Source organism: Somniosus microcephalus, unplaced genomic scaffold (assembly GCF_052327205.1).
Source record: "Somniosus microcephalus isolate GS21.2 unplaced genomic scaffold, FLI_Smic_1.0 unresolved_chr8, whole genome shotgun sequence".
In the NCBI taxonomy this organism is placed as follows: domain Eukaryota; kingdom Metazoa; phylum Chordata; class Chondrichthyes; order Squaliformes; family Somniosidae; genus Somniosus; species Somniosus microcephalus.
Window position 1 is genome coordinate 17,173,656 of NW_028225186.1, and position 7,401 is coordinate 17,181,056.

Below are 7,401 nucleotides of genomic sequence, written 5' to 3' on the forward strand. Positions count from 1 at the left end.
TGGCAATATTCAGCAGGTCTTTATTTCAGATTGCCTGCTGAATATTTCCAGCATTTTCTGTTTTTATTTCAGATGAGCTGCTGAGTATTTCCAGCAGTTTCTGTTTTTTTATTGGTTAAAAGTGTTAGGGAATATTTTCCTTTATTAGGCGGCAGGTGGTTAAGAAGGCAAATGGTATCTTGGCCTTCATAGCGAGAGGGTTTGAGCACAGGAACAGGGATGTCTTGCTGCAGTTGTACAGGGCCTTGGTGAGACCACATCTTGAGTATTATGTGCAGTTTTGGTGGCCTTTTCTGAGGAAGGATGTTTTGCCATGGAAGGACTTCTGCAAAGACTCACCAGGCAGATAGCTGGGATGGCAGGAATGATGTATGAGGGGAGATTGTGTCGATTGGGCTTATACTCACTGGAGTTTAGAAGAATGAGAGGGGATCTAATTGAAACGTATAAAATTCTGACAGGACTGGACTGACTAGATGCAGGATCGATGTTCCCGATGGTCAGTGAATCCAGAACCAGGGGTCACAGACTAAGGATAAGGGGGAAGCCATTTAGGACAGAGATGGGGACGAATTTCTTCATCCAGCGAGTGGTGAACCTGTGGAATTCTCTACCACAGAAGGCAGCAGAGGCCAATACATTAAATATATATATATTTGCGCAACTGCGATGGCCAAGTGGTTAAGGCGTTGAACTTAAAACCCAATCCCCGCGCAGGTTTGAACCCTGCTCACAGCGATTCTACTGCAATTTCTTTACTTTATTTCATCGGTTCACTGTGGAGATCACTGGCCCCGAAACTGATCAGAATTCTCTCCACTGCACGTTATTACACTGATTAACCCAAAGCTGTTGTTCCAATTGGAAACACTAATTTTTCATCAATTAGAAATTGTGGATTTGTTTGAAACTGTTGGCAAAGATCAGTGAGAAATTTACACATAAGACAGCACGTAAAAAATCCATTTAATAAAGAACCCTGCAATGTTTGGAAGGAAAAGAGTGGAAACGCAGTTTGGTTTTCTAAAGTTGAACATGAATTATGAAGTGTGTAAAACGACCACGGCAGAACTCGAACCTGCAATCTTCTGATGGCATCAGAATTTACACCAAAGTCAGACGCCTTATCTATTAGGCCACGCGGCCACACAAAGGAAAACTAAACAAATCCTAATAATGAGTGATGAAACTCCGTCACTGTGTTCATTTCAATAACAACAGAGAATGCTGGAAACACTCAACAGGTCAGGCAGCATCGAGTGAGGGAGAAACAGAGTTAACCTTTCAGGTCGAACCCTTCGTCAGAACAGGAAAAGAATAGGGAAGAGGGATTTTTAAGCAGGGGTGGGTGGAGGCGAGGTAAGAATAAACGGAATGCCTGTGATAGAATGGAAGGCAGGAGAGATTGACTTACAAAAGGGATGATGGTGCAAGGCAAAGGGAGAGGTAATAGGACAAGTTAACGATCAAAAGATGGTTCAAGATGAGGTGTGAATGATTATGGCAGAAACATTAACAAATGTCATGTGAGGAAACATGGGAACAAATTAAAAAAATAAAAGAAATACAGGGGCCAATTTATTGCCTGAAATTGTTGAACTCGGTGTTAAGTCCAGAAGGCTGTAAAGTGCCTAATAGAAAGATAAGGTGCTGTTCCTCGAGATTACGTAGAGCTTCATTGGAACAGTGCAACAGGCCAACGAAGGAGAGATCAGAGAGGGAGTGGAGCAGATAATTATAGTGACAGGTGACCGGAAGCTCGGGGTCACACTTGCCAACTGTTCTGCAAAGCGGGCACCCAATCAGAATTTGGTGTCACAATGTAGATTCAGCGAATACAGTAACTAAATTGTAAGAAGTACAGGTAATCGCTGATTCACCTGGAAGGAGTGTTTGGTGCCCTGGGCGATGGGAAGGAAGGAGTTAAAAGGGGAGGTGTTGCAACTCCTGCACTTGCATGGGATGGTGCCGGGCGAAGGAGAAGCGGTGTTGGGGTGATAGAGGAGTGGACCAGGCTGCCATGGAGAGAGCGGTCCCTTCGAAATGCTGAAAGGGAGGAGGGGAAGATGTGTTTGATGCTGGAGGAGGTGGAAATGGCGCAGGATGATCCGTTGAATGTGGAGGCGGGTGGGGTGAAAGGTGAGGACAAGGGGGGAACCCTATCATGTTTCTGGGAGTGAGCGGAAGGGATGAGAGCAGTAGTGCAGGAAATGGAACAGACACGGTCGAGTGTCATGTCGACCATGGTAGAGGGGGATCCTCAGTTGAGGAAAATGGAAGGCATACCGGAAGCACTGGTATGGATGGTGGCATCATCAGAACAGATGCAACGGAGACAGAGAAACTGGGAGAATGGAACAGAATGGAATGGATAAATCCCCAGGGGTCTTGACAGGGTAGATGCTGAGAGGGTGTTTTCCCTCATGGGGGAATCTAGAATCAGGAGGCATAGTTTCAGAATAAGGGTTTGTCCATTTAAGACGCAGATGAGGAGGAATTCCTTCTCACAGAGGGTTGTGAATCTTTGGAATTATCTACCCCAGAGAGCTGTGGAGCCTGAATCATTGATTATATTCATGGCTGAGATAGACAGATTGTTGAACTATCGGAGCGTCAAGGGTTAAGGGGGAACAGGCGGAAAAGTGGAGTTAAGGCCAAGATCAAATCAGCCATGACCTTATTGAATGGTGGAGCAGGTGCGAGGGGCTGAATGGCCTACTCCTGCTCCTATTTCTTATGTTCTAATGTTCTTATAAGGGCAGCAGGTGCATGGGAACACCATCACCTCCAAGTTCCCCTCCAAGTTACACACCATCCCGACGTGAAAATATATCACCATAACTTCATCGTCGCTAGGTCAAAATCCTGGAAATCCCTCCCTAACAGTACTATTGGAGTACCTTCACCTCATTGACTGCAGCGGGCCAAGAGGGCTTCTCACTACCACCTTCTCAAGGGCAATTAGGGATGGGCAATTAATGCTGGCCTTGCCAGCGATGCCCAAGTCCTAGGAACAAATTAAATTAAATTAAAATTGTCACGACTGGATGTGGAAGGATTGCAGAGCTTTGATCTGATCCGTTGGTTGTTGGATCGCTTAGCTCTGTCTACACATGCGGTTTCCATAGCTTAGCATGTGTGTAGTCCTGAGTTGTAGCTTCATGAGGTTGGCACCTCATTTTAGGTACGCCTGGTGCTGCTCCTGAAATGCTCTTCTACACTCCTCATTGAACCAGGGCTGGTCCCCTGTCTTGATGCTAATGGTAGTGTGAGGAATACACCGGTCCATCAGGTTACAGATTGTGGTGGAATACAATTCCAAAACTGAGGCCCCCTCTGGTGGACATAACAGATCCCATGGCACAATTGTAAGAAGATCAGGGGGTGGTGAGGTTTACCCCGGTGTCCTGTCGCCAATATTTATCCTCAAATCACCATCACTAAAACAGGTTATCCTCGATTATCACATTGTGGGAGCTTGCTGTGCACAAATTGGCTGCTGCTCTTTTTCCTACATTACAACAGTGACTACAACTACATTGCCTGTAAAGCGCTTTGAGACGTCCTCAGGTGAAAGGCGCTGTAGAAATCAGAGTCTTTCTTTTACAGCCTTCGAAGTCACAGAATCACAGAAACCCCACAGTGCAGATAGAGGCCATTTCGGCCCATCGAGCCTGCACCGAAACATATCCCACCCGATCCCCGTAACCCCAACACCAACACATATCCCACCCTATCCCCGTAACCCCACGTATTTAATCCCCCTAACACTAAGGGTCAATTTATCATAGCCAATCAACCTAACCCGCACATCATTGGACTGTGGGAGGAAACCGGAGCACTGACAACTGACAAAAACCAAAAATCAACATAAATTGAATTTAACAGCAAAAAGAGTTAAGGCAGGTCGGTTAGCTCAGTAGGTTAGAGCATAGAGTTAATAACACCAAGGCCGTGGGTTCGATCCCCACACGGGCCATTTACTTTTTGATGGTGTGGGTAGTTTCTTAATTTTGCTATTTGCTGAAAAGATTGGAGCTGTAATACTTTGAAGCAAAGCGACAAAACCTTAGTTCTGCAGAGAGCTCAAGGAACTGGAAGGTTGACCCTGTGTCTAACTTTCCACAGATAGCGCTGATCTACACATTACTTTTAAAGGTCGCGTGGCCTAATGGATAAAGTGTCAGACTTTGGTATTAATTTCTTGAGGTTATCAGGATATTGCAGGCTCGAGTCCTGCCACGGTCTTTTTACACACTTTTTAATTCGTGTTCAGTTTTACAAAACCAAACCGTGTTCCCACTTAGTAGCTGAAGGTGATTCCATAACAAACACTGCAGGGCTCTTTATAATTAATATTTTTGATGCTGCTTTGTGTGTGTATTGCTCACTAGTTCCCAACAAATCCACAATATCTAGTTGATGCCGATAAATTATTAGTGTTTCAATTGGAACTTTGGGTTAATCAGTGTAATAAATTGCAGTGGAGGGAATTCTGATCAATTTCGGGGCCAGTGATCGCCACAGGGAGCCGATGAAATAAAACATTTGCATCAAAGTCGCTGCGAGCAGGGTTCGAACCTGCGCAGGAAAACCCCATTGGATTTCAAGTCCAACGCCTTAACCACTCAGCCATCGCAGCTGCACATTGGCAGGGAGAAAATGCTTCCTACTGTGAGTGAATCAGGAACTAGCTCAGAGAGGACAGGTCATAAATACTCACCGATAAATCCAGCAGGGAATTCAGGATGAACTTCTTTGGCCAAAGAGTGCTGAGAATGCAGTAGTTGATGTGAATACTACTGGATGCATTTAAGAGGAAGGGAGAAAGGAATAGAAGGATATGCTGATAGGATTTTTTAAATTCGTTCATGGGTTGTGGGTGTGCTGGCAAGGCCAGCATTAAATGCCCATCCCTAATTGCCCCTTGAGAAGGTGGTGGTGAGCCGCCTTCTTGAACCGCTGCAGTCCGTGTGGTGAAGGTGCTCCCACAGTGCTGTTAGGAAGGGAGTTCCAGGATTTTGACCCAGCGACGATGAAGGATCGGCAATACACTTCTAAGTCAGAATGCTCTGTGACTTGGAGGGGAACTTGGAGGTGGAGGTGTTCCCATGCGCCAGCTGCACTTGTCCTTCTAGGTGGAAGAGGTTGCGTGTTTGGCAGGTGCTGCCGAAGAAGCCTTGGTGAGTTGCTGCAGTGCATCTTGTAGATGGTACGCACTGCAGCCACGGTGCGCCAGTGGTGGAGGGAGTGAATGTTTAAGGTGGTGGATGGGGTGCCAATCAAGCGGGCTGCATTGTCCTGGAAGGTGTCGAACTTCTTGAGTGTTGTTGGAGCTGCACTCATCCAGGCAAGTGGAGAGTATTCCATCACACTCCTTACTTGTGCCGTGTAGATGGTAGAAAGGCTTTGGGGAGTCAGGAGGTGAGACACCCGACGCAGAATGCCTAGCCTCTGACCTTCTCTTGTTGTCACAGTATTTATGTTCAATGGTAACCCCCAGGATGTTGGTGGTCAGCTCCTTTGTTCATGATGGACCAAGGTTTTAATGAAGTCGGGAGCCGAGTGCTCTTGGCAGAACCCAAACCGGGCATCAATGAGCAGGTTATTGGTCAGTAAGTGCCACTTTACAGCACTGTGGATGACACCTTCCATTACTTTGCTGATGATTGAGAGTAGAGAGTAGACTGATGGGGCGGTAATTGGCTGGATTGGATTTGTCCTGCTTTTTGTGGACAGGACATACCTGGGCAGTCTTCCACATTGTTGGACAGATGCCAGTGTTGTAGCTGTACTAGAACAGCTTGGCTGGAGCACAAGTCTTCAGAATGATAGCCGGGGTGTTGTCAGGGCCCAGAGCCATTGCTGTATCCAGTGTGCTCAGCCTTTTTCTTTATATCACGTGGAGTGAATCGAATTGGCTGAAGACTGGCTTCTGTGATGGTGGGGACCTCAGGAGGAGGCTGATATGGATCAGGCCAGGTGGTCCGTCCAGTTTCATTTTTATTATTTTGTTTCATAGCAGTTTGTTACAACTGAGTGGCTTGCTAGGCCATGTCAGAGGGCAGTTAAGAATCAACCACATTGCTATGGGACTGGAGTCACACAAAGGCCAGACCGGGTAAGGACGGCAGATTCCTTTCCCTGAAAGACATTAGTGAAACAGATTGGTTTTTACGACAATCCGATAGTTTCATGGTTACCATTACTGATTCTAGTTTTATTTCGGGGGTGAGGAGAAATAGAGAAGGAGGAGCCTCATGTGGAGACCAGTTCGTGCAAATGGACTGTTTCTGTGGGGCAGACTCTATAATATTATGTAACACCCGTTTTAATCAGACACAGAATGATCCGGGACTGACAGCACATCCCTTTTAAACAGATACAGAACGACCAGGGACTTACAGCAGATCCCTTTTAAAGAGACACAGAAGGATCCGGGACTGACAGCACATCCCTTTTAAACAGACACAGAATGATCCGGGTCTGACAGCACATCCCATTTAAGCAGACTCAGAATGACCCGGGACTGACAGCACATTCCCTTTTAAACAGACACAGATTGATCCTGGACTGACAGTACATCCCTTTTAAACAGACACAGAATAATCCGGGACTGACAGCACATCCCTTTTTAACAGACATAGAATAATCCGGGACTGAAAGCATGTCCCTTTTAAACAGACACAGAATGACCCGGGACTGACAGCACATCCCTTTCAAACAGACACAGAATAATCCGGGACTGACAGCATGTCCCTTTTAAACAGACACAGAATGATCCGGGACTGACAGCATGTCCCTTTTAAACAGACACAGAATAAACCGGGACTGACAGCATGCCCCTTTTAAACAGACACAGAATGATCCGGGACTGACAGCATGTCCCTATTAAACAGACACAGAATGATCCGGGACTGAAAGTAGACCCCTTTTAAACAGACATGGAATGCTGCGTGACCTGCAGAGTGTTTCCAGCATTTCATCTGTTTATATTTCAGATTTGCAGCATCAACACTATTTTGCTTTTGTAATAAAGCTTTTTGTAATTGGCTCTGTGGCGCAATGGATAGTGCATTGGACTTCTAGTTGTATTGACAGATTAAGGCATTCAAAGGTTGTGGGTTCGAGTCCCACCAGAGTCGGATTTTGGGCGAGGGTTCGGTGGTTCCTCCACTAACAGTACATTTTGCAGTAAATCGGCAATTCAGAGAAGGGAAATTACCGCACCGACACTTTCCCTCTGAGTTCTCTCAACCCCTGAGTCAGTTACACAGGAGCAGGAGAAGGCCATTCAGTCCCATGGCCGTTTTACATAGGAACAGGAGGAAACCATTCAGTCCCATGACCCTTTTACACAGGAACAGGAGGAGGCCATTCAGTCCCTTTAGCCTGTTATAC

The 7,401-nt window shown here is 46.1% G+C and overlaps 2 non-coding genes across 2 annotated transcripts; one reads left to right on the top strand and one right to left on the bottom strand.

The window, feature by feature from the left end:
• Positions 1-4,560: 4,560 nt before the first annotated feature.
• On the bottom strand, positions 4,561-4,642 carry trnas-uga (transfer RNA serine (anticodon UGA)). Its single transcript has one exon. It is a non-coding gene; the product is annotated as a tRNA-Ser (tRNA).
• A 2,409-nt stretch (positions 4,643-7,051) lies between these two features.
• On the top strand, positions 7,052-7,145 carry trnar-ucu (transfer RNA arginine (anticodon UCU)). Its single transcript has 2 exons — positions 7,052-7,088; positions 7,110-7,145. It is a non-coding gene; the product is annotated as a tRNA-Arg (tRNA).
• The last annotated feature ends 256 nt before the right edge of the window (positions 7,146-7,401 follow it).